Genomic DNA, 25,845 nt, shown 5'->3' with positions numbered 1-25,845 from the left:
CCCTTGGCCCAGCCCCATCCTTACCTCATGGGTCTCACCTGGGCTGCCCCAGCCCACAGCTAGAGCCCATTGGGAACAGGGGGCCATCACCCCCTCCCCTGTACCAGTCCACAGGCACAAGCTCTGCACCCAGGGGCTGCAAACACATCCAGGGGAAGCAGGAAAAGTTTATTCGTTAATGCGCATAATAAATCCTGGCAGTAAGTTGGCTACAAGGCTCAGTGCCCAAATGCAGCAGGACAGAGGGAGACAAGGGAAGAGAAAAACAGGAGGAAGGACAGAGCGACATAGATAAGAGGTGTGGGACAGGGAGCCAGAAAGCAGGACTGTGTGAACAAGAAAGGGACAGGGAGCAGGACAACGGTGTAGAGAGGGGAGAGCAGAGAGATTGCGGGAAAAACACAGGGAGAAAGAGACAGAGGAATAAATAAGAGAGACAGGGAGCAGGAGAAAGAGGCGGAAGGGACCAGCAAGACAACAAGATAGAGACAAGACAAGGGATGGGGAAAAATTCTAAAGTGGTAGGGGAAAAGAAACATAGGCAAGAAATAAAAAATAGAAACAGGGAGCCAGATAGAGGTAGACATAGAAAGAAAATTTCAAAAAGCAACAGGGTACAAGAAACGTAGGCAAGAACTAGCAAATAGGAACAGGGAGATAGAAAGAGGGAGATGTAGAAAGTAAGTCTAAAAAGTGACAGGGTACAGAACAGAGAGGGAAGAATTAATTACAGACAGGGAGACGGATAGAGGGAGACAGAAAATTTTGCAAGCGACAGGATACAAGTATCTTCCACAAGAATTAAAAGATAGGTACATGGAGCTGCACAGAGGGAAGCGTAAGAAGAAAATTTGAAAAGTGACGGGGTACAAGAAACACCGGCAAGAAATTAAAATTAGGTCAGGGAGACAGAGAGAGGGAAAGGTAGCAAGAAAATGTAACAAGTGACTGGGTCCAAGAAACATATGTGAGAATTAAAAAGATAGGGATGGAGTGGTAGAAAGGAAGTTTCAAAAGAAACAGGGTACAAGAAATATAGGCAAGAATTAAAAATTAGAGACAGGGAGCCTGATGGAAGGAAACTGTGGTGGGTTGACCTTGGCTGGCTGCCAGGTGCTCACCGAGCCGCTCTGTCACTGCCCCTCCTCAACAAGACAGGGGGAGAAAATACAACAAAAAAGCTTGTGGGTCGAGATAAGGACAAAGAGATCACTCACCAATTCCTGTCACAGGCAAAACAGACTCGACTTGGGGAAATTAATTTAATTTACTGTCATTCAAAAATCAAAGTAGGATAATGAGAAAAAACAACAAATCTAAAACACACCTTCCCCCCTCCCCCCTCTTTTACCCTGGGCTCATCTTCACTCCTGACTTCTCTACATCCTACCCCCAAGCAGCGCAGGGGGACAGGGAGCGGGGGTTGCAGTCACACATTGTCTCTGCCACTCCTTCCTCCTCAAGCTCTTTTTCTGCTCCAGTGTGGGCTCCTCTCCATGGGACCACAGCTGCTGACAGGAGCCTGCTCCAGTGCAGGCTCTCCACGGGGGTCACAGCTTCCTTCAGGCGCATCCACCTGCTCTGGCATGGGGTCCTCCACAGGCTGCAGGTGCATGTCTGCTCCACCGTGGACCTCCATGGGCTGCAGGAGGACAACCTGCGTCACCATGGTCTTCACCACGGGCTGCAGGGGAATCTCTGCTCTGGTGCCTGGAGCACCTCCTCGCCCTCCTTCTTCACTGACCTTGGTGTCTACAGGGCTGTTTCACACTCACATTTTCTCTATCACAGCTTCTGCACAGCACTTTTTAGCCTTTCTTAAATGTCCCATCACAGATGCACTACCAGCGTTACTGATGGGCTCAGCTTTGACCAGCAGCAGATCCATCTTGGAGCTGGAGCCAGCTGTGCCTGACATGGGGGTAACTCCTGGTGTCTTCTCACAGAACCCACCCCTGCAGCCCCTGCCCCCCCACCCCAGCTAACAAAACCTTGCCACGTAAACCCAATACAACAGCGACCGGCTACAGGGCAGAGAGGGGGGATTGAAAAATAGGGAAAGGGAGCCACGGGGAGACAGGAAGAGGGGAAAAAAATAGCAACGAGCTATAGGCCAGAGAGGAGGAAGGGACAGGGAACCAGACAGAGAGATGGAGAAAAACAAAGAATAGTGATAGGCCACAAGGCAGAGAGGGAGGAATTAAAGAAGGGAACAGTGAGGTGGACAGAGATAAACTGAGAAATACCAAAAAACCTCCATGAGCTGAAGGGGAGAAACAGAGGAATTAAAGAATAGGGACAGGGAGAGAACAATAAAGACAAAAATGGGCTATGGGACAGAGAGGGAAGAAATTAAAACATAGGGACCGGCACCTGGAATGGAGAATCTAAGAAAGACAACATATATCTAGAATACAGGGCAGAGAAAGAGGGATTTAAAAATAGGGACATGGAGCCAGAGGCTGGGGGGGGGGGGAATTGTGAAGGGCTAAAGGGCAGGCAGGGAGGAATTAAAAAAAATTGGGATAGGAAGACAGACAGATAGATGGAGAAAGACAAAAATAGTGATGGGCTGCAGGACAGAGAATGACCAAAAAAAAAAAAAAGAGGGACAGGGAACAGGACAGAAGTGCAGAGAGAAAAAGCAAACTGAGAGGTAGAACAACAGAGAAAGAGGGGGACTTGCAGAATGAGAGAGGGAGAGGTGCAGGGAAACAAAAAAATTACAGCAGTGAAAGAGAAGAGGGGGCAGAGAGTCACCGGGATGCAGAAGGGGGACGACACGGCTCCAAGGGTCCAGGATTCTCCACAGCTCCTACTCTTGGAGCTGCAGGGAGAATTTGACAGTTTGGTCATGTCTTCCTCTCCCTCCCCCTCTCTTCCTCCTCTGTAGCTCCAGTCACTTGACTGTCATCCACCTAAGAGAATAGATTGCTGTCTTACAATATGAGGCTTCCCAGATATGCAGCCTCACATGTGCACACACTACATGGCCGTACTGTGCTTTTGGTTACGCATACAGACCCTGCTGTGCACATTGGTGATCGGATCTGCTGAGGACTATGCTAAAAGGGATCCTTCCTCACCTGGAGAGAGGCAGGCTGTCTCCTATCTGCAGGAGGAGGCAGCTGCCAGCTGGATCCTTTTTATTTTATGCTTTACCTTTTTCTGGCCTCTCCAGCTTCAGCCACAGCAGTTCCTGTCCACAGCCAGTAAGTGCTCCGCCTGTCCCTTTTCGCCCATGCCACTAGGAGAATGAGGCCAAAAGCAACACACACAAACCTGAGCCGGCTGCAGTCAACAGCATCCCCAGAAAGGAACTGACAACTGAGTCCTCAGTACTACCTCTGGGAGAGGAAAAAAACCAAGCAACTGTTAGCAGAGTGATGACTGTAGGAACCCCTCCTTCTGCAGGAGCTGCTGGAGACGCCGCTCTTTCCCCAAACTGATGCTAATGGCACCTGCATTTATGGAGAATAAAGCATATTCAAGGGCCAGCGTGCTGCTGTGAGGACAGGGTTTGGGGGCAGTCTGTGGCTATAGGACAGGCTTCAGGGGAGGTGCTGGAGCTGGGGGCAGCTGCACGGGGTGAGTAGGGCTGGAGGAGCTTTGTTGAGTTGGGGAGGCACCCAGCGCCTTTCCAGGGGGTGGGAAGGCCTCCAGGTACCCGGGGTTGGGGTGGGCAGCCATCTCCTGCCCCTCTTCCTCCTTCCTCTCCACCAGCTCTCAGAAAATCCCTGGGAGGTGCCCTGATGGGGCCTGACTCCAACTGACCATGAACCTCTCAGCTGGAAACATCCTTGCAGCTCGTCAGCATTCTCAGACAGGCATGGCCCAGCAGGACCACCTCCTGGGGCTGCAGCCCTTTTACACAGAGGGGCCATCACCATCAGCCTCACTGGCCCCACCTGGGGCTCCTCCAGCTGCAGCCATGGCCCCTTACACCCAATATGTAACCTGCTCCACTGGACTCTCTGACAGCCCCTCACCAAGTACAAAGGACTACAAACGCAGCCATGAGTGCAAAGGAGACAGCAAGTGTTTTATTCATTAATGTGTATAATTCCTAGGAGTGAGTCTGCTCCAGAGCTCAGTGCCTGTACACTCACCCTTGCCCTGGGACAACTCGGCTGTCGTTACTGGAGCAGCAAATACAGAGAACAAAAATACAGCAAAGGGGAGCAGGACAGAGGAACAGAAAGAGAAAAATAAAATGAGGGAGAAGGACTGAGGAGCAGAGAAAGAAAGGTACAGGGAAAAGGACAGTGAGATGGAGAAATCAATAAAAAAAGAGATGAGGAGCCCTGCAGTGACATGGCGGAAGAAAAACAGGATCAGGGAGCAGGACAGAGGGAAAGAGAGAGAAAATAATGAACAGGGAGCAGAACAGATGGATTGGGAGAGAAATTGAATGAGAGGAATAAGGAAGGAGGGAGGGAGAGAAAAAGATAGGGAACAAGCCAGAGGGACTGAGGGAAAAGAAGAGGGAGACAGATCAGGATAAAGAGACGGAGAAAGAAAAAACAGTGACGGACTGCAGGATGAGAAAAAGGGCCAGGGAGCAGGACAGAGGGGAATAACGGGGCAGCGAGCTGGGCAGGGGGATATAGCGAGACAGGCAGTGGTATGGAGATATACAGACAAAAATGTTAGGGGGAGAACGGAGGACAGAATAAAAGAAAAGGGACAGGGAGCGGGGCAGAGATGGAGAAAGAAACATTCGAGGCAGAGAAAGAGGGACAGGTAAGACAACAGATAACTGGAGGAAGAAAGGAAAGGGAACAGCACAGAAGGTCACAGACAAAAAGAGAGGGATGGGAGAAAGAGAAAAAGAAGACAAGGGAAAAGGACTGAGGAGCAGAGAGAAAAAGGTACGGGGAAAAGGACAGAGGTGGAGAAAACAAAGACAGGCTAGAGGCAGAACAAAGAGAAAGACTGACAAGGACAGGGAGCAGGACAAAGTGATGGAGGAGGAAAAAAAATAGTGATGGACAGCGAATAGGACAGAGGAAGAGAGAGAGAAAGAGAAATAAACAAAGAAACAAAGAAATAAAGAAATAAAAATCACAGCAGCGTGGGAAAGAGGGGGGGCCAGGGGAGGGGCAGGGAGGGCCCAGGACTCACCGCAGCGCTCGCTCTCGGCGCTGCCAGGAGAATTTGCCAGTTCGGACGCTTCTTTCTCCTTCCCTCCTCCCTTCCTCTTCCGTAACTCTGGTCGCTTGGCTGTCCTCCACCTAAGAGAATACATGGGTGTCTTACAGCTCTCACAAGATGAGGCTTCCTAGACATGTAGCCTCGCTCACTCACGCACTACGCGGCCGTACCATGCTGCTGGTGACGCATACAGACCCTGCGGTGCATGTGGGCAGCCTGACCTGCTGCGGACTACAAAGAAGGATCCTTCCTCACCCGGAGAGGCAGGCTGTCTCTTGCCTGCAGCGGGAGGCAGCTGCCACCTGGATGTCCTTCAGTTTCTTCTTCTTAACCTTTCTCTGGCCTCTCCAGCTTCAGCTGCGGCAGCTCCTGTCCACAGCCAGTAAGCGCTCCGCCTGTCCCTTTTCGCCCCCACGCCGCGAGGAAAGCGAGGCCGGGCAGACAACCCACGCAAGCCTGAGGCAGGTGCAGTCAACGGCATCCCCAAGGGAGGAATGGAAAACTGCGTCCTCAGCACGGCCTCTGGGAGAGGGAAAGAAGAAGCAGCACCCGTTATTACCGTAGATGGCCCCTGGCCAGACCCCCTGCTTCCGCAGGGGCTTCTGGAGATGCCGCTCTTTCCTCGCGCTGGTAACAGCACCCGCGTTAAGGGAGAATCACGCACATTCGAGGGCCAGCTTGCGGCCTTCACTACAGGGCTTGGGGGCGGCCTGGGGCTATGGGACAGGCTTCAGGGGAAGTGCTGGAGCTGGGGGCAGCTACACAGAGCGAGCGGGGCCGGGGGAGGCTCAGAGGGAGCTCTGGTGAGTTGGGCAGGTGCCCTGCGCCTGGGAGGGTGTCCACCTCCTTCCCCTCTTCCCTTCTGTCAGCTCTCGGGTAAGTCCCTGGGGCTGACCTGACCCGGCTCGCCTGCAGTGGATCGGGAGCCTGCCGCAGCAGGCGGTTTGAAGCTTCCCGTCCCGCCACCCTCGGGCAGCCATCGGGCAAGAGACACGCGCCGAAGGGGCTCACTCACCTCACCGGTTGCCAGCGCGCCGCCATGCTGCTGCCGGGCAGTGCGCATGCGCAGGACGCCGACGGCGCGCCGGAGGGATCAGAGCCGGCGTGCGATCGCCGGGCTGCAGTACCGCATTTCGGCCACCAGGGGCAGCAGGGAAGGCGGCGGCGGCGCTGCTGCGTACCTGGGCAGTGGCGGCGCTGCAGTACCGGGCTGCGGCCACCAGGCGGCAGCAGCAGGGAGAACCCGCCGGGCGGCGCGTGCCCGGGGCCGGCACCGGCGCCGCGGTCCCGCGCTTTGCGCGCCGAGCGGCCGCCGACGCTGCGCACGTGGGGCGGCAGCGGCGTTTCCTTACCGGGAGGCAGCAACGAGCGCGGCGGCATCGCCTCGCGAGCACCGCAGCGTCGCATCGCCGTTACCGGCGGACGGCAACGTGGAGCGCGATGGCGCCGCCGCCCATGCGCAGCGCCTACCCGCAGTACCGCTCCTTGGTTGTCGGGCGGCAACAGCGAACGCAGCGGGGGCGCGCACCACCGCCCATGTGCGGCACCCGTGCTGCAGTCCCGCATCTTGGTCTCTGGGCGGCAGCAGCGAGAGCGCAGTTTAGCGACCCACCCACCGCGCGCCACTGCGCATGCGTAGCACCCGGGCTGCACTACCGCGCTTCGGTTGCCCGGCGGCAGCAGCCAGCGCGGCAGCGTGCTCAAGCGCACATGCGCGGCGCCCGTTCTGCAGTACCGACTTTTGGTCACCAGGTGGCGGCAGCATGCGCGGCGTTCCACCTGCAGTACCACGTTCCTGTCACCGGGAGGCAGCAGCGAGCACGGGGGAACGAGCCATTGCGCATGCGCGGCACCCGAGCTGCAGTACCGACCTGTGGTCGCTGGGAGGCAGTAGCGAGCGCGGCGTGGCACCCCCACCGCGCATGCGCGCCGTTCCACCTGCAGTACCACGTTCCTGTCACCGGGAGGCAGGAGCGAGCACGGGAACGAGCCACCGCGCATGTGCGGCACCTGAGCTGCAGTACCGATTCTTGGTCGCTGGGAGGCAGTAGCGAGCGCGGCGTGACACCCCCACCGCGCATGCGCGCCGTTCCACCTGCAGTACCGCATTTTGGCCGCCCGGCGGCAGCAGCGAGCACGAGGGCATGCGCCACCCCGCATATACAGCGCCGCACCTGCAGTGCCGCAAGTTGCTCATCAGGGGGCAGCAGCGAGCACGGGGGGGGGTCGCGCGCCATCGGGCATGCACGGTTCCCCACCTGCAGTACCGCATTATTGTCGCCCGGCGGCAGCAGCGAGCCGGGCGTCGCGGCGCTCGTTCTGCAGTACCGGCTTTGGATCGCCGGGCAGCAGGAGCGAACGCGGTGTAGCACTCAACTCCGCGTGAGCGGCGCCCCTGCTGCAGTGCTGCGTTTCGGTCGCCGGGCGGCATTGCGAGCGGGGCGGCCTCGCGACAGCGCATTCGCGGCGCTGGAGCTGAAGTACCACATTTTGGTCGCTGGGCGGCAGCAGCAAGGGCAGGGGCATGCGCTCGCGAGGCGCGGCCGCACGGCTTGTCGGGGACCGGGCGCAGCGGGAAGGCCGCAGAAAACCACACGAAACCAGCAACAAAACTACACCTCGTGCCCCACCGCGGGAGCCGCGGCGGTAGCAAGGGCTACGCCGCGCCGCACGCGCCCGAGAGCCATGCGACTGCCCGGCAGCCGCGTCCGCGAAAACTACACCTCCCGGCAAGCACCGGCAGACACAGCACGGCCGCCCGGTCCCCGAGTGACGGAAGACTACACCTCCCGGCATGCTCCGGGGAACAAACATGGCCGACCGGAAGTCCGTGCCCCAGGACTACAGCTCCCGGCATGCCGCGGGAGGCAGCCGTCCCCGCTCCCTCACCCTGCGGGGACACCGTTCTCCCCCCGCCGACGCACCCGGAAGCCCCGCCCAGCCCCCAGCGCAGCCCCGCGTTCCCCAGCGGGGCTCCGGACGGCCGCTGCCGCCCGGCTCCGAGGCGGCGCGACCCTCCTGCCGGCCTCGCCGCCCCCCTCGCTCAGCGACCGCTCCGCTCCTCCCTTGGCTCACACCGGCCCCTCCACGGCCACCCGGGGCACAGCAGCCCCACCACCAGCCCCACAGCCTGCAGCTACTCTGGCAACACAGCCCTTTTACAGGGAGGGGCCGTCGCCATCAGCCTCACTGCCCGCACCTGGGGCTCCCCTGGCCCAAGCCCAGAGCTGGAGCCCGGCAGGAACAGGCAGCCATCACCCAGCCCCCACCGTGCGTCACCCCCGCCCCTGGGCTCCATCACAGCCCCTCGCCCGGTGCAAAGGAAATGCAAACGCAGCCGTGAGGGCAAAGGAGGCGGCGAGTGTTTATTCAGTCATGCACGTAACAAGTCCCGGGAGCAAGTCTGCTCCGGGGCTTGGAGCCTCCAATGCTCCCCCTGCCCCTGGGACACCTCAGCAGTCATTCCTGGAGCCGTGCTCGTCAGTCCGGCGGGGAACAGACAGTCGGTCGGTCAGCTCCTGGAGCGATGGAACGCTGGGCAGAGGCGGAGGCCACTAGAAAAGAAAAGCGGCAGCCTGTTGGACAGCGGGGGTGTAGTGAGAAAGCGTGAGGCAGGGAACAGGACAGCCAAAGAAAGATAGGGACAAGGAGCCTGACAGAGATGGAGAAAGAAGCAACAGGGAGAGAGGAAGGGAGTCAGCAGAAAGAGGGAGAAGGAGCAGGACAGAGACCGATAAAGAAGGGTGGGGAGCAGGATGGAGATGCAGAAAAAAACAGGGATGGGCAGCATGACAGAGAGGGAGGAAACAAGCATAGGGGCAGGGAGCCAGGACAGCAAAGGATGGAGGGAAGGGAAGGGGCAAGGGGAACAACACAAAACAAACCACATAGCTACACGCTACAGGGCAGAGAGGGAAGAATTAAGAAACAGGGACAAGGAGCCGGAAAAAAGAGAGCTGGAGAGCAAAAGGAAGAGCAATGTGTACAGAAAGAAGAGGGGGGAAATTCTAAAATAGGGTCAGAGCCAGAGACAGTGAGATGGAGAAAGGACAAAAGCAACAGGCTACAGGGCGGAGAGGGAGGAATTAACGAATAGGGACAGAGAGCTGGCCAGAGAGAGACGGAGAAAAGCAAAAGATCACACGGGTGACAGGGCAGAGAGGGAGGAATTAAAAAACCAGGGACAGGGAGCCAGACAGAGAGAAAGGCAGAAATAAAATGGGGAAAAGAGACGGGCCACAGGGCAGAGAGGGAGGAATTGATAAATATGGACAGGGGACCAGACAGAGCACGATCATGACTGAGAACAGAAAAAACGGGGGCAGCAGCCAGTTGCGACCCCCCCAACACGGGGCAGCAGCCACTCGCGCCCCCCCCCCCCCCCGACACGGTGCAGCAGCCACTCGCGCCCCCCCCCCCAACACGGGGCAGCAGCCAGTCGCGTCCCCCCTGACACGGTGCAGCAGCCAGTCGCGTCCCCCCCCCAACACCGGGCAGCAGCCACGCACGTCCCCCCCCCCGACACGGGGCAGCAGCCACTCGCGACCCCCCCGACACGGCGCAGCAGCCACTCACGTCCCCCCTGACACGGTGCAGCAGCCACTCGTGCCCCCCCCGAACACGGTGCAGCAGCCACTCGCGCCCCCCCCCCCCCCGACACGGTGCAGCAGCCAGTCGCGTCCCCCCGACACGGTGCAGCAGCCAGTCGCGTCCCCCCTGACACGGTGCAGCAGCCAGTCGCGTCCCCCCCCCAACACCGGGCAGCAGCCACGCACGTCCCCCCCAAACACGGGGCAGCACCCACGCACGTCCCCCCCCCGACACGGGGCAGCAGCCACTCGCGCCCCCCCCCCCGACACGGGGCAGCAGCCACTCGCGTCCCCCCCCCCGACACGGGGCAGCAGCCACTCGCGACTCCCCCGACACGGGGCAGCAGCCACTCGCGACCCCCCCCGGACACGGGGCAGCAGCCACTCGCGACCCCCCCCCCCGACACGGGGCAGCAGCCACTCGCGACCCCCCCCCCCCGACACGGGGCAGCAGCCACTCGCGACCCCCCCCCCCCCCGACACGGGGCAGCAGCCACTCGCGACCCCCCCCCCCCCCGACACGGGGCAGCAGCCACTCGCGACCCCCCTGACACGGTGCAGCAGCCAGTCGCGTCCCCCCCCCAACACCGGGCAGCAGCCACGCACGTCCCCCCCAAACACGGGGCAGCACCCACGCACGTCCCCCCCCCGACACGGGGCAGCAGCCACTCGCGACCCCCCCGACACGGGGCAGCAGCCACTCGCGACCCCCCCCGGACACGGGGCAGCAGCCACTCGCGACCCCCCCCCCCGACACGGGGCAGCAGCCACTCGCGACCCCCCCCCCCCGACACGGGGCAGCAGCCACTCGCGACCCCCCCCCCCCCGACACGGGGCAGCAGCCACTCGCGACCCCCCCCCCCCCGACACGGGGCAGCAGCCACTCGCGTCCCCAAAATATACCAGGACGAGCTCCCTTCTCCCCAAAAGAAAACAACACCAGCTCTCCTCCCCCCAACACAGCAGCAACTCAAGCCAAAAACAGAGCAGCAACTCTTCCCCCGCACCAGAACAGGAACACTCGCGTCCCCCCGACACGGTGGAGCAGCCACGCGCGTCCCCAAAATATACCGCCCCTCTTCTCCCCAAACACACGGAGCCACCGCCCCTCTTCTCCCCAAACACACGGAGCCAAATCCTTACCATCTAACACCCTCCAAAAGGGATTAGTACACCCACATAACATATACATACAGAACCGAGCCATGTACTTGACATCCTCAGGATCAGCCCTGCAAAGGTGAAAGGAAGTCTGATGCTATGTCCCTGGATGCTCCAGCGCTCAGCTCCTCTCTCTGGTGCTCTCATTGTGGCAAAACACTGGTGAAGATATCTAGCAAAAAGCAGAGAGCACTACAGGGACCTGGAAACCAAAAAGAAGACTAGACTCTATCTGCAAGAATGAACTACAGAAACCCTACCAAGAAGACTTGTAACCAGGAAACAGAAAATATGAAAAGCCCAGAAAGCTCAAAAAGACAGGACAGAGTACCATACAGCAACTGAGATTACCCAATAAACGAAGCTGTAAAGACAAAAGGTCCCAAATACCTTAACCCACTCAAACGCTGCAACCGACTGAAGGAATAGCAGATCGCTGACCCCATGGAAACCCAGGAGCAGAATGAGGCCCCTGACCAGAGGCTGTGGCTCATATATGCTGGGACCCACCCACCACCCTTTCCACAATCCCCTGGGAAAGGGGGGGGGGACAAACCACCCAACGACATAAAGGCGGCCGGAGGAGCGGAAGGGAGTTTTCTCATCTATCTTAAGTTTACAGCCTACAAAGCGCTGAACAAAGGCGGCAACCCTTACTAGAAATGACATCTATTGCATCAGCAACGTGACCAGGTAGGGAATTTAGCTTAATTTTTCTGGGGCGCAGATACAGTAAGATAGATGTCATACTAAGCTATGTGGGAAAGTAGCTCGTTAAATGCAATAACAATATCATTATCAAAAATTACATACGTTAGGTTCGTATTTAAACAAAAAAACCAAAATGCTGTGGGGTTATACTTCATTTCTAGCAAGACCGCACGTGCTACCTAACTGCTACCGGAACTACTTTCTGGATAGGACTGAATGACAAAGCAGAACCAGATCCCGTAAGAATCCCTTCTCAAAAATATCTCTGGCTGCAAAGTAAATTATTTACTGTAAATGACCGACGATTCAGAGTCGCCTCGACGGCCTCTCCGACTGACTCCCTTAACAGAACTGGATGAGTCCCAAAGGACAGAAAACACAAAAAGCCCATGGAAATACAAGAAGTGTATCAGAAGCTGTATGAAGCAGCATAATTAACACCTAAGCAGCTAGAACAAAAGTGAATTGCAAAACGCAACAAAAAACCACCCCAGGAGCTGCGTTGAGAAGAAGAGATGGAGGCTATCGCCTCTGCTGAAAAACTCAAGAGACCATCCGAGCCGACAACAGACATCTCTGGGTACCAGATACCAAACAGAAACAGACTATAAGACAGAAAACAGACTGCTGCGGAGCACCAAGGTGGGTTCGGAAAAGGTTGTGACAGAACAAGAGGCATCGTCACAGGGATTAGAGAGGTCCCGAAGGGGGCGGAGAGACTAAAGAAGTCTCGGGGATGCAATGAGCTCAAAAGGGAATAGAAGAAAGCACAGATGTCCTCAGGGGACCGAACAGAGGTGCACCAAACGGGTGAGAGAACAGACAGACCGACCGGGGTAACAGATGCGGACTCAGGAAGGGGTCTGAGGGGAAAAGAGGGGTGCAAAGTGCCCTCCCGAGCTAGAGCGGGTCTCTGGGGCGTAGGGGATGTCTCACGAGAGCTCGGCAACAGGGAGCGGAGAAGTCCTGAGGGGGCCTGAGAGACCAAAGAAGCCTCACAGGTAACAGTGAGGAACTCTGCAGGGATTTCAACAAAGTACAGATGTCGTCACGGGGCTGGGGGGTGAACGAAGGCATCCTAAATGGCAAAGAGTAAGACAGTGCTCTGAAGCACACACAAAAAAAGTCTAAAGGGACCTACAAGAGTGCTGTGGAGTATAAGAAAGGACTCAGATGATGTTGTTATAGAGAGCAGAGGAATCGGGGGGGTCAGGGTAAGAAAAGAAGGCTTGGAGATACAGCGAGGGCCTTGGAGTCTCGGGGGGGCATCTAGGCAAACTACAGATGACCGACTGAGGAACCAAACAGAGACACCCTCGATGACAGAGAGAAAGATAAATGAGCGCTACGTACCAAAGAAAGATGGCAAGCCCTGATGGAACAAGAGAGATGGAAAGGGAGATGAAGAGCTACAAGGTGCTGTGGAGAATGAGGAGGGTCTCGGGAGGCATCGTGACTAGGAGAAAAAAATGTCCCGAGGGAGCCAGAGAGACCCAAAAAGGACTGGGGACATGATGAAATCCAGAGGGGACGTGAACCGAGAAAACATGTCATCAGAAGGCCAGGGAACGACTAGAGGCACGGCTAGAGGGAAGAGAGGACCAAATAACTGGGCTGGCTCACGGATATGGACTCAAGAAGTCTTCTGAGGGAATGAGAGGGGTGCGAGGTCTCCTACAAAGCTAAAAGCGTGCTAAGGGCAACGTCAAAGGCATCGATAGGCATCGTGACACCATTAGAGGGCTCCTGAATGGGCCAGAGAGACCAAAGAAGGCCCAGGGACACAAGGAGGAAGTCTGGAGGGGATCTGAACAGAGTACAGATGTCCTCAGGAGGCCAAGGACCGAACAGAGGCATCCGACGTGGCGGAGGGAAGGTAAGAGTGCTCTCAGGCAAAATGAAATCCTGAGGAAAAGTTGTCTCTGAATAAGGAAGATACAAATGCTGCTGCAGAACTCAAGGATGGCCACGGAACACAAGGACGCTCGCAGGAAGCATCGTGACAGAAATAGAGGGTGCTGAGGTGGCCGGAGAGATAGAAGGGGGCTCGAGGGCACAAAGGTACTCGGGAGGGGATTTGAACAGAGTACAGATGTCGCAAGGGAGACGCTGACCCATTGGAGGCGAGCGAGATGGAGGAGAGGACAAAAAGACTGCTCTGAGGAGATGTTTTGACAAAATGAGAGGGGTACAAATTACACTCCAGAGACAAAACCGTGCCGAGGAGACCCTCTAAAGCCTCGGAATGAACTGAGAGAAGAGAAAAAAAAATAAGAGACACAAAGAAAATATCAAAACTGACACGGTATGTGACAGACAAGAAAGAACTACAAAATAGGGATAGACAGCTGGATAGAAGATGTAGAAAGAAAATTTAAAAAGCAAAAGGGCACAAAGTAGAGGAGAAAAAAATTTAAAAAGAGGGACAGAAAACTAGACAAAAGTATACATAGAAAAAAATTGGGAAACGAAGGCAACAAAGGAGGAAAAATTTAAAATACAGGGACAGCAAACTAAATAAACGGAGACATAGAAGGAAAATTGAAAAATTGAGAGAGTACCCAACAGACAAGAAAGATTTAAAAAATAGGGATGGGAACTAAATAAAAGCAGATGTAGAAAAAAAAAATAAAACCCAACAAGATTAAGGAAATAAAGGGAAAAATTAAAAAATAGGGACAGCGAACTAAAATGGAGACATATAAAGTAAATTTAAAAATGAACAGGGTACACAACAGACAAGAAAGAATTAAAAAACAGGGAGTTGGATAAAAGTAGACATAGAAAAAAAATTTTAAAGTGACAGCAGTAAAGAAAGACAAGAAACGATTAAAAATAAAGACAGTGAATGGGATAAAAGTAGACAAAGAGAGGGCATTTTAAAAAAGGATTAAGAAAATAAAGGAAAAAATTTAAAAAGAAGGACAACTAACTAAAACGCAGACAGAAAGAAAATTTAAAAAGCAAAGGTGTAAAGGACAGACAAGAAAAAAATTAAAATACAGACAGTGAACTGGATAAGCGGAGACACAGACAATATTAAAAGCAACTGGTATTAGGGAAATAAAGGCAAAAAATTTAAAAAATAAGGACAGCTAACTAAACAGAAACATAGAAAGTAAATTTTAAAAGCGATGGCGATTAAGAGAGGAAAAGATAAAAAATAGAGGCAGAAAACTAAATAAGAATAGATGTAAAAAATTTTAAAAGCAACGGGAATAAGAGAGGAAAAGATTAAAAAACAGGGACAGCAAACTAGAATGGAGACTAAGAGAAAATATTTAAAAAGGTGGCACTAAGGAAAGACAAGAAATAATTCAAAACTTAAGACATCAAAGGGGGTAAAAGTAGACACAGAACATTGTAAAAGCAACAAGGACTAGGAGAAGTGAAGAAAAAAAATTAAAGAATAGGGACAACAAACTAAATAAATGGAGACATACAAAGTAAATTTTTAAAGTGATGGGATACATGACAGGCAGGAAATAAAAAAATCCAGATAGGGAGCTTGACAAAAGTAGGCATAGAAGGAAAACATAAAAAGGGATGAGGTACAGGACGGACGGGAAAGAACTAAAAATAAAGACAGCAAACTAGATAAAGAAAGACAGAGAAGCAACATCTTAAAAGCCAAGGGATTAAGAGAGGAAACAATTAAACAATAATGATAGCAAATGAAAACACAGCCATGGAAACAAAATTTTAAAATGTGAGCACTAAGGCAAGACAAGAAATGATGAAGAAATAAAAACAGCAAACAGGATAAAGGAAGAAAGAAAGAAAGATTAAGGAAATAAGGAAAAAATTTAAAGATAGCAACAGCGAACTACAACAGAGACGTAGAAAGAAAATCTAAAAAGCGACAGCACTAAGGAAAGAAGAGAAAAAATTAAAAGAAAAGAGAGAGAACTAAATAAAGCCAACGGCATAAAGGTAGAAAATATGAAAAAGCAACAGGGATTAGGGAAATAAATGGAAAACATTGAAAATAGGGACAGCGAACTAAAACACAGATGTAGAAATAAAATTCAAAAAGCGAGGGCACTAAGGAAAGACAAGAAGTAATTAAAAAATAAAGACAGTGAATGGAATAAAAGCAGACAGAAAATTTTAGAAGCAAATAGGATTAAGGAAATAGGAAAAAGTTAAAAGTAGCGATGGCAAACTAAAACAGAGTCATAGGAAAAAAAATTAAAAAGCGACAGCACTGAGGAAAGACAAGAAATAATTTTAAGAAAACAGCAAATGGAATAAAAGTAGGCACAGAACGAACATTTAAAAAGCAATAGGCATTAGGGAGATAAAGGAAAAAATATGAAATAGGGACAGCAAACTAGAACAGAGACATAGAAAGAAAATTTTAAAAGGGCTGCACTAAGGAAAGACAAGAAATAACTAAAAAATAAAGACAGTGAATGGAATGAAAGCAGACAGAAAATTTTAAAGGTGATGGGGATTAAGGAAATTAAAAAACCCTAAAATGTAGCAACGGCAAACTAAAACAGAGACGTAGAAAGAAAATTTAAAAAGCAAAGGGATTAAGAACAGAGAGAAATAACATAAAATACAGGGTCAGCAAACTAAATAAATGAAGACATGAAAACAAAATTTAAGAAGTGATGAAGTAGAGGACAGGCAGGAAAAAATAAAAAACACAGACGAGGAACTGGATAAATGGAGACAGAGGGAGAAAATTTAGAAAGCGACGGGGTAATGGCCACAGGGCTAAGAAGTGAAATATTGGTAAAGGGAGCCGGATAGACAGCCACAGGGAAAGGACATGGGAAGAGTGACAGGGTGCAGAGCAGAAGACGACACTGACAGCAGAGACAGGCGGCCGGGTAGAGGGAGACCTGGAAATGCAATCTTCACAAGCAATGGGGAAGAAGGCAGCATGGGAAGAATGAAACGATAGCGGGTGGGGAGCCGGAAAGGGAGATGATGGAGGACAAGAGAAATATATTTAGACAAATAATTAGACAATTATTGTGAACCAGGTGTTTACGTAAATCATTACTCTGTCATGTATATGTAGATAATTTGTGTTACATTTATATTCTGTCATGTGTTTGATAAAGAGCAGATGTTTGTGCATACCAATTAGTCCTGACCCTCTAAAGATAAAGAACCCTGACCTTCTGAAGATAGAAGACACAGGAACTATAAAAACAGTTTGTTGTAAGGTGGATAATGAGACGGTCTGATAAGCATAAAGGACCTTCAAGCTGTCAGCAATATATTCAAAGATCAGCGAAACCTGGCGCCAACTAGGTGAAAGGGGATGAGGAAGACTACCAGCCTTCACCGCAAGGACCCCGGCCCAGAATTATTTGGAAGATCTGCGCAGACGCAACTAATTAGCAGCTAATTAGCATGAGGAGCGAGGATAGGCGTGGTTAGATAATGAATATGTATAGGCATTATTAGAATATTCATTACTCAATTGTATAAATGAGATGTAACTTTTGTTGTGGCCATGCATGATAGGTGGAGAGATCCCCCGTGCATCCAGCACGCTGCAAATAAAGAATATACTACTTGGACAAATTCGTGAATCAGAGAGGCAGAGGAAGGAAACGAGGAAGGTAACGGTGTACAGGGCAGTGCTGGCAGAAGAGCAAAAAGCTTTGGGGAACCGGACAGCCCGAAAGGGAGACGGAGGCAGGGACAGGCAAGGAGGCAGGCAGAAGTCTGGAGAAGCGTGGCAGAGATGGGCCGGGACACAAGCGAGGGGACTCACGACTCACCACAGTTCCTGGCACCAGCAGGAGACCAATACCACCCTGAGGCTTCTCTCTCTGCCTCTGCCTCCTCTGCAGTGCCGGCTGCCCGACCCTCACCCACCCAGGAGGAGGAGGCGGGTGCCTCGACGCTCCTCTCCCACGAGGCTTTCCGGATGCAAGGTGGCTTACACTTGCAGCCAACAGAGGCACTGAGCTCCCAGCGCCATGTCCCGGAAGTGTGCTCTGTCGGGAACGGCTGGGAGGGATCCTTCCTCGCTGTAGGGACCAACCGTTCCCTGCTGGAGGCAGCTGCCTGTGGAAGCCCCTTGGTTTCACTCCTCAACCAACTCCTGCAAGCAGGCATGCCCAGACAGCCCCCTCAGCAGACAGACCCCTTGACACAGCAGGGCCAGCCCCATCCTCAGCCTCATGGGCGGCACCTGGGGCTGCCCTGGCCCATCCCCACCTGCAGCCTTTTTAAACCCTTGGCCCAGCCCCATCCTTACCTCATGGGTCTCACCTGGGCTGCCCCAGCCCACAGCTAGAGCCCATTGGGAACAGGGGGCCATCACCCCCTCCCCTGTACCAGTCCACAGGCACAAGCTCTGCACCCAGGGGCTGCAAACACATCCAGGGGAAGCAGGAAAAGTTTATTCGTTAATGCGCATAATAAATCCTGGCAGTAAGTTGGCTACAAGGCTCAGTGCCCAAATGCAGCAGGACAGAGGGAGACAAGGGAAGAGAAAAACAGGAGGAAGGACAGAGCGACATAGATAAGAGGTGTGGGACAGGGAGCCAGAAAGCAGGACTGTGTGAACAAGAAAGGGACAGGGAGCAGGACAACGGTGTAGAGAGGGGAGAGCAGAGAGATTGCGGGAAAAACACAGGGAGAAAGAGACAGAGGAATAAATAAGAGAGACAGGGAGCAGGAGAAAGAGGCGGAAGGGACCAGCAAGACAACAAGATAGAGACAAGACAAGGGATGGGGAAAAATTCTAAAGTGGTAGGGGAAAAGAAACATAGGCAAGAAATAAAAAATAGAAACAGGGAGCCAGATAGAGGTAGACATAGAAAGAAAATTTCAAAAAGCAACAGGGTACAAGAAACGTAGGCAAGAACTAGCAAATAGGAACAGGGAGATAGAAAGAGGGAGATGTAGAAAGTAAGTCTAAAAAGTGACAGGGTACAGAACAGAGAGGGAAGAATTAATTACAGACAGGGAGACGGATAGAGGGAGACAGAAAATTTTGCAAGCGACAGGATACAAGTATCTTCCACAAGAATTAAAAGATAGGTACATGGAGCTGCACAGAGGGAAGCGTAAGAAGAAAATTTGAAAAGTGACGGGGTACAAGAAACACCGGCAAGAAATTAAAATTAGGTCAGGGAGACAGAGAGAGGGAAAGGTAGCAAGAAAATGTAACAAGTGACTGGGTCCAAGAAACATATGTGAGAATTAAAAAGATAGGCATGGAGTGGTAGAAAGGAAGTTTCAAAAGAAACAGGGTACAAGAAATATAGGCAAGAATTAAAAATTAGAGACAGGGAGCCTGATGGAAGGAAACTGTGGTGGGTTGACCTTGGCTGGCTGCCAGGTGCTCACCGAGCCGCTCTGTCACTGCCCCTCCTCAACAAGACAGGGGGAGAAAATACAACAAAAAAGCTTGTGGGTCGAGATAAGGACAAAGAGATCACTCACCAATTCCTGTCACAGGCAAAACAGACTCGACTTGGGGAAATTAATTTAATTTACTGTCATTCAAAAATCAAAGTAGGATAATGAGAAAAAACAACAAATCTAAAACACACCTTCCCCCCTCCCCCCTCTTTTACCCTGGGCTCATCTTCACTCCTGACTTCTCTACATCCTACCCCCAAGCAGCGCAGGGGGACAGGGAGCGGGGGTTGCAGTCACACATTGTCTCTGCCACTCCTTCCTCCTCAAGCTCTTTTTCTGCTCCAGTGTGGGCTCCTCTCCATGGGACCACAGCTGCTGACAGGAGCCTGCTCCAGTGCAGGCTCTCCACGGGGGTCACAGCTTCCTTCAGGCGCATCCACCTGCTCTGGCATGGGGTCCTCCACAGGCTGCAGGTGCATGTCTGCTCCACCGTGGACCTCCATGGGCTGCAGGAGGACAACCTGCGTCACCATGGTCTTCACCACGGGCTGCAGGGGAATCTCTGCTCTGGTGCCTGGAGCACCTCCTCGCCCTCCTTCTTCACTGACCTTGGTGTCTACAGGGCTGTTTCACACTCACATTTTCTCTATCACAGCTTCTGCACAGCACTTTTTAGCCTTTCTTAAATGTCCCATCACAGATGCACTACCAGCGTTACTGATGGGCTCAGCTTTGACCAGCAGCAGATCCATCTTGGAGCTGGAGCCAGCTGTGCCTGACATGGGGGTAACTCCTGGTGTCTTCTCACAGAACCCACCCCTGCAGCCCCTGCCCCCCCACCCCAGCTAACAAAACCTTGCCACGTAAACCCAATACAACAGCGACCGGCTACAGGGCAGAGAGGGGGGATTGAAAAATAGGGAAAGGGAGCCACGGGGAGACAGGAAGAGGGGAAAAAAATAGCAACGAGCTATAGGCCAGAGAGGAGGAAGGGACAGGGAACCAGACAGAGAGATGGAGAAAAACAAAGAATAGTGATAGGCCACAAGGCAGAGAGGGAGGAATTAAAGAAGGGAACAGTGAGGTGGACAGAGATAAACTGAGAAATACCAAAAAACCTCCATGAGCTGAAGGGGAGAAACAGAGGAATTAAAGAATAGGGACAGGGAGAGAACAATAAAGACAAAAATGGGCTATGGGACAGAGAGGGAAGAAATTAAAACATAGGGACCGGCACCTGGAATGGAGAATCTAAGAAAGACAACATATATCTAGAATACAGGGCAGAGAAAGAGGGATTTAAAAATAGGGACATGGAGCCAGAGGCTGGGGGGGGGGGGAATTGTGAAGGGCTAAAGGGCAGGCAGGGAGGAATTAAAAAAAATTGGGATAGGAAGACAGACAGATAGATGGAGAAAGACAAAAATAGTGATGGGCTGCAGGACAGAGAATGACCAAAAAAAAAAAAAAGAGGGACAGGGAACAGGACAGAAGTGCAGAGAGAAAAAGCAAACTGAGAGGTAGAACAACAGAGAAAGAGGGGGACTTGCAGAATGAGAGAGGGAGAGGTGCAGGGAAACAAAAAAATTACAGCAGTGAAAGAGAAGAGGGGGCAGAGAGTCACCGGGATGCAGAAGGGGGACGACACGGCTCCAAGGGTCCAGGATTCTCCACAGCTCCTACTCTTGGAGCTGCAGGGAGAATTTGACAGTTTGGTCATGTCTTCCTCTCCCTCCCCCTCTCTTCCTCCTCTGTAGCTCCAGTCACTTGACTGTCATCCACCTAAGAGAATAGATTGCTGTCTTACAATATGAGGCTTCCCAGATATGCAGCCTCACATGTGCACACACTACATGGCCGTACTGTGCTTTTGGTTACGCATACAGACCCTGCTGTGCACATTGGTGATCGGATCTGCTGAGGACTATGCTAAAAGGGATCCTTCCTCACCTGGAGAGAGGCAGGCTGTCTCCTATCTGCAGGAGGAGGCAGCTGCCAGCTGGATCCTTTTTATTTTATGCTTTACCTTTTTCTGGCCTCTCCAGCTTCAGCCACAGCAGTTCCTGTCCACAGCCAGTAAGTGCTCCGCCTGTCCCTTTTCGCCCATGCCACTAGGAGAATGAGGCCAAAAGCAACACACACAAACCTGAGCCGGCTGCAGTCAACAGCATCCCCAGAAAGGAACTGACAACTGAGTCCTCAGTACTACCTCTGGGAGAGGAAAAAAACCAAGCAACTGTTAGCAGAGTGATGACTGTAGGAACCCCTCCTTCTGCAGGAGCTGCTGGAGACGCCGCTCTTTCCCCAAACTGATGCTAATGGCACCTGCATTTATGGAGAATAAAGCATATTCAAGGGCCAGCGTGCTGCTGTGAGGACAGGGTTTGGGGGCAGTCTGTGGCTATAGGACAGGCTTCAGGGGAGGTGCTGGAGCTGGGGGCAGCTGCACGGGGTGAGTAGGGCTGGAGGAGCTTTGTTGAGTTGGGGAGGCACCCAGCGCCTTTCCAGGGGGTGGGAAGGCCTCCAGGTACCCGGGGTTGGGGTGGGCAGCCATCTCCTGCCCCTCTTCCTCCTTCCTCTCCACCAGCTCTCAGAAAATCCCTGGGAGGTGCCCTGATGGGGCCTGACTCCAACTGACCATGAACCTCTCAGCTGGAAACATCCTTGCAGCTCGTCAGCATTCTCAGACAGGCATGGCCCAGCAGGACCACCTCCTGGGGCTGCAGCCCTTTTACACAGAGGGGCCATCACCATCAGCCTCACTGGCCCCACCTGGGGCTCCTCCAGCTGCAGCCATGGCCCCTTACACCCAATATGTAACCTGCTCCACTGGACTCTCTGACAGCCCCTCACCAAGTACAAAGGACTACAAACGCAGCCATGAGTGCAAAGGAGACAGCAAGTGTTTTATTCATTAATGTGTATAATTCCTAGGAGTGAGTCTGCTCCAGAGCTCAGTGCCTGTACACTCACCCTTGCCCTGGGACAACTCGGCTGTCGTTACTGGAGCAGCAAATACAGAGAACAAAAATACAGCAAAGGGGAGCAGGACAGAGGAACAGAAAGAGAAAAATAAAATGAGGGAGAAGGACTGAGGAGCAGAGAAAGAAAGGTACAGGGAAAAGGACAGTGAGATGGAGAAATCAATAAAAAAAGAGATGAGGAGCCCTGCAGTGACATGGCGGAAGAAAAACAGGATCAGGGAGCAGGACAGAGGGAAAGAGAGAGAAAATAATGAACAGGGAGCAGAACAGATGGATTGGGAGAGAAATTGAATGAGAGGAATAAGGAAGGAGGGAGGGAGAGAAAAAGATAGGGAACAAGCCAGAGGGACTGAGGGAAAAGAAGAGGGAGACAGATCAGGATAAAGAGACGGAGAAAGAAAAAACAGTGACGGACTGCAGGATGAGAAAAAGGGCCAGGGAGCAGGACAGAGGGGAATAACGGGGCAGCGAGCTGGGCAGGGGGATATAGCGAGACAGGCAGTGGTATGGAGATATACAGACAAAAATGTTAGGGGGAGAACGGAGGACAGAATAAAAGAAAAGGGACAGGGAGCGGGGCAGAGATGGAGAAAGAAACATTCGAGGCAGAGAAAGAGGGACAGGTAAGACAACAGATAACTGGAGGAAGAAAGGAAAGGGAACAGCACAGAAGGTCACAGACAAAAAGAGAGGGATGGGAGAAAGAGAAAAAGAAGACAAGGGAAAAGGACTGAGGAGCAGAGAGAAAAAGGTACGGGGAAAAGGACAGAGGTGGAGAAAACAAAGACAGGCTAGAGGCAGAACAAAGAGAAAGACTGACAAGGACAGGGAGCAGGACAAAGTGATGGAGGAGGAAAAAAAATAGTGATGGACAGCGAATAGGACAGAGGAAGAGAGAGAGAAAGAGAAATAAACAAAGAAACAAAGAAATAAAGAAATAAAAATCACAGCAGCGTGGGAAAGAGGGGGGGCCAGGGGAGGGGCAGGGAGGGCCCAGGACTCACCGCAGCGCTCGCTCTCGGCGCTGCCAGGAGAATTTGCCAGTTCGGACGCTTCTTTCTCCTTCCCTCCTCCCTTCCTCTTCCGTAACTCTGGTCGCTTGGCTGTCCTCCACCTAAGAGAATACATGGGTGTCTTACAGCTCTCACAAGATGAGGCTTCCTAGACATGTAGCCTCGCTCACTCACGCACTACGCGGCCGTACCATGCTGCTGGTGACGCATACAGACCCTGCGGTGCATGTGGGCAGCCTGACCTGCTGCGGACTACAAAGAAGGATCCTTCCTCACCCGGAGAGGCAGGCTGTCTCTTGCCTGCAGCGGGAGGCAGCTGCCACCTGGATGTCCTTCAGTTTCTTCTTCTTAACCTTTCTCTGGCCTCTCCAGCTTCAGCTGCGGCAGCTCCTGTCCACAGCCAGTAAGCGCTCCGCCTGTCCCTTTTCGCCCCCACGCCACGAGGAAAGCGAGGCCGGGCAGACAACCCACGCAAGCCTGAGGCAGGTGCAGTCAACGGCATCCCCAAGGGAGGAATGGAAAACTGCGTCCTCAGCACGGCCTCTGGGAGAGGGAAAGAAGAAGCAGCACCCGTTATTACCGTAGATGGCCCCTGGCCAGACCCCCTGCTTCCGCAGGGGCTTCTGGAGATGCCGCTCTTTCCTCGCACTGGTAACAGCACCCGCGTTAAGGGAGAATCACGCACATTCGAGGGCCAGCTTGCGGCCTTCACTACAGGGCTTGGGGGCGGCCTGGGGCTATGGGACAGGCTTCAGGGGAAGTGCTGGAGCTGGGGGCAGCTACACAGAGCGAGCGGGGCCGGGGGAGGCTCAGAGGGAGCTCTGGTGAGTTGGGCAGGTGCCCTGCGCCTGGGAGGGTGTCCACCTCCTTCCCCTCTTCCCTTCTGTCAGCTCTCGGGTAAGTCCCTGGGGCTGACCTGACCCGGCTCGCCTGCAGTGGATCGGGAGCCTGCCGCAGCAGGCGGTTTGAAGCTTCCCGTCCCGCCACCCTCGGGCAGCCATCGGGCAAGAGACACGCGCCGAAGGGGCTCACTCACCTCACCGGTTGCCAGCGCGCCGCCATGCTGCTGCCGGGCAGTGCGCATGCGCAGGACGCCGACGGCGCGCCGGAGGGATCAGAGCCGGCGTGCGATCGCCGGGCTGCAGTACCGCATTTCGGCCACCAGGGGCAGCAGGGAAGGCGGCGGCGGCGCTGCTGCGTACCTGGGCAGTGGCGGCGCTGCAGTACCGGGCTGCGGCCACCAGGCGGCAGCAGCAGGGAGAACCCGCCGGGCGGCGCGTGCCCGGGGCCGGCACCGGCGCCGCGGTCCCGCGCTTTGCGCGCCGAGCGGCCGCCGACGCTGCGCACGTGGGGCGGCAGCGGCGTTTCCTTACCGGGAGGCAGCAACGAGCGCGGCGGCATCGCCTCGCGAGCACCGCAGCGTCGCATCGCCGTTACCGGCGGACGGCAACGTGGAGCGCGGTGGCGCCGCCGCCCATGCGCAGCGCCTACCCGCAGTACCGCTCCTTGGTTGTCGGGCGGCAACAGCGAACGCAGCGGGGGCGCGCACCACCGCCCATGTGCGGCACCCGTGCTGCAGTCCCGCATCTTGGTCTCTGGGCGGCAGCAGCGAGAGCGCAGTTTAGCGACCCACCCACCGCGCGCCACTGCGCATGCGTAGCACCCGGGCTGCACTACCGCGCTTCGGTTGCCCGGCGGCAGCAGCCAGCGCGGCAGCGTGCTCAAGCGCACATGCGCGGCGCCCGTTCTGCAGTACCGACTTTTGGTCACCAGGTGGCGGCAGCATGCGCGGCGTTCCACCTGCAGTACCACGTTCCTGTCACCGGGAGGCAGCAGCGAGCACGGGGGAACGAGCCATTGCGCATGCGCGGCACCCGAGCTGCAGTACCGACCTGTGGTCGCTGGGAGGCAGTAGCGAGCGCGGCGTGGCACCCCCACCGCGCATGCGCGCCGTTCCACCTGCAGTACCACGTTCCTGTCACCGGGAGGCAGGAGCGAGCACGGGAACGAGCCACCGCGCATGTGCGGCACCTGAGCTGCAGTACCGATTCTTGGTCGCTGGGAGGCAGTAGCGAGCGCGGCGTGACACCCCCACCGCGCATGCGCGCCGTTCCACCTGCAGTACCGCATTTTGGCCGCCCGGCGGCAGCAGCGAGCACGAGGGCATGCGCCACCCCGCATATACAGCGCCGCACCTGCAGTGCCGCAAGTTGCTCATCAGGGGGCAGCAGCGAGCACGGGGGGGGGTCGCGCGCCATCGGGCATGCACGGTTCCCCACCTGCAGTACCGCATTATTGTCGCCCGGCGGCAGCAGCGAGCCGGGCGTCGCGGCGCTCGTTCTGCAGTACCGGCTTTGGATCGCCGGGCAGCAGGAGCGAACGCGGTGTAGCACTCAACTCCGCGTGAGCGGCGCCCCTGCTGCAGTGCTGCGTTTCGGTCGCCGGGCGGCATTGCGAGCGGGGCGGCCTCGCGACAGCGCATTCGCGGCGCTGGAGCTGAAGTACCACATTTTGGTCGCTGGGCGGCAGCAGCAAGGGCAGGGGCATGCGCTCGCGAGGCGCGGCCGCACGGCTTGTCGGGGACCGGGCGCAGCGGGAAGGCCGCAGAAAACCACACGAAACCAGCAACAAAACTACACCTCGTGCCCCACCGCGGGAGCCGCGGCGGTAGCAAGGGCTACGCCGCGCCGCACGCGCCCGAGAGCCATGCGACTGCCCGGCAGCCGCGTCCGCGAAAACTACACCTCCCGGCAAGCACCGGCAGACACAGCACGGCCGCCCGGTCCCCGAGTGACGGAAGACTACACCTCCCGGCATGCTCCGGGGAACAAACATGGCCGACCGGAAGTCCGTGCCCCAGGACTACAGCTCCCGGCATGCCGCGGGAGGCAG

The 25,845-nt window shown here is 54.4% G+C and overlaps 3 long non-coding RNA genes across 7 annotated transcripts; all 3 read right to left on the bottom strand.

Annotated features, from left to right (window-relative positions):
- Window positions 1-1,072: 1,072 nt before the first annotated feature.
- On the bottom strand, window positions 1,073-6,223 carry LOC143173734 (uncharacterized). 4 transcript variants are annotated; one of them, XR_012997743.1, is made up of 4 exons: window positions 6,170-6,223; window positions 5,325-5,676; window positions 5,125-5,234; window positions 1,073-1,642 (listed from the first exon to the last, which is right to left on the bottom strand). It is a non-coding gene; the product is annotated as an uncharacterized LOC143173734 (long non-coding RNA). The 4 variants fall into 4 exon arrangements; XR_012997744.1 differs by lacking the exon at window positions 1,073-1,642 and adding an exon at window positions 3,327-3,347; XR_012997745.1 differs by lacking the exon at window positions 1,073-1,642 and adding an exon at window positions 4,826-4,935.
- A 2,271-nt stretch (window positions 6,224-8,494) lies between these two features.
- LOC143173737 (uncharacterized) lies at window positions 8,495-10,744 on the bottom strand. The gene is made up of 2 exons (XR_012997753.1): window positions 10,647-10,744; window positions 8,495-8,708 (listed from the first exon to the last, which is right to left on the bottom strand). It is a non-coding gene; the product is annotated as an uncharacterized LOC143173737 (long non-coding RNA).
- Window positions 10,745-18,911: 8,167 nt separating this feature from the next.
- LOC143173738 (uncharacterized) lies at window positions 18,912-23,384 on the bottom strand. 2 transcript variants are annotated; one of them, XR_012997754.1, is made up of 3 exons: window positions 23,145-23,384; window positions 22,945-23,054; window positions 18,912-19,462 (listed from the first exon to the last, which is right to left on the bottom strand). It is a non-coding gene; the product is annotated as an uncharacterized LOC143173738 (long non-coding RNA). The 2 variants fall into 2 exon arrangements; XR_012997755.1 differs by lacking the exon at window positions 18,912-19,462 and adding an exon at window positions 21,147-21,167.
- Window positions 23,385-25,845: the final 2,461 nt, after the last annotated feature.

This window comes from Aptenodytes patagonicus, unplaced genomic scaffold, assembly GCF_965638725.1.
Source record: "Aptenodytes patagonicus unplaced genomic scaffold, bAptPat1.pri.cur scaffold_195, whole genome shotgun sequence".
In the NCBI taxonomy this organism is placed as follows: Eukaryota; Metazoa; Chordata; class Aves; order Sphenisciformes; family Spheniscidae; genus Aptenodytes; species Aptenodytes patagonicus.
Note: the sequence above shows the minus strand (reverse complement) of the source record. Positions and strands in the feature narration are given on the sequence as shown.